This window comes from Arachis ipaensis, chromosome B05 (genome assembly GCF_000816755.2).
Source record: "Arachis ipaensis cultivar K30076 chromosome B05, Araip1.1, whole genome shotgun sequence".
NCBI classification, from domain to species: Eukaryota; Viridiplantae; Streptophyta; class Magnoliopsida; order Fabales; family Fabaceae; genus Arachis; species Arachis ipaensis.
This window is the reverse complement of record NC_029789.2, coordinates 144,038,105-144,038,781: the sequence shown is the minus strand read 5'-3', so window position 1 is coordinate 144,038,781 and position 677 is coordinate 144,038,105. Positions and strand designations below refer to the sequence as shown.

Genomic DNA, 677 nt, shown 5'->3' with positions numbered 1-677 from the left:
GTGGATTAACTGTCCAAGAAAAAAAATTACAGAAAAATAATTTTATAAAGAGTTGAACCAGCCAAATCAGTATCGAAATATAAGAGATGCACAAAAAATAACGTAAAAAAATATGATAATTATATTGTAAATTATGGCTAAGAGAGGTTAATTTATGTGTACAAGTCAGTATCAATATCCTAAGTTGGCACTAAAATACGTAAATCTTCTAGTATGGTTTTTTAGGATACTTCCACAAGCAGTTTTCCTTCTTTGTTAACTAAACCATCCAAATTGAGCTTTTATGAAGGGATGAATTGGAGGATACTATTTGATAAGCATTTTCTCAAAGGTCCCAACTTTTTTCTTTACTCGAATAAATTCAGTTTGAGATAAATGATACTTCTTGACTAAATAAAAAGCAAACTCATGAATTTTCTCTTCTTAAAAAGCCTTAATTCTATCGAAAATGAACTTGTTTCTCCATAACCAAAGAGTACCATAATACATTAATACTAGCAAAGAGAAGAGTTCATGGCCCCTTTCAAGAGGGATTGGAAGGTCAAAATCTCAATCGACCAACGAAAAGGAGGTTTATGGAAAAACTGAAAAAATCTAGGCCAAATTTAGTATTTGTTTTTCCACTTTTGCATCGCAACCACATAGTAAAAAAAGACATAAACATAAAGTATTATTTA

At 30.1% G+C, this 677-nt stretch overlaps 1 protein-coding gene across 1 annotated transcript in view; it reads right to left on the bottom strand.

Moving 5' to 3' along the window:
- The window catches only part of LOC107644646 (putative pentatricopeptide repeat-containing protein At1g12700, mitochondrial), a 31,541-nt gene that overhangs the window by 2,587 nt on the left and 28,277 nt on the right, over positions 1-677 (bottom strand). The window lies entirely within an intron of this gene.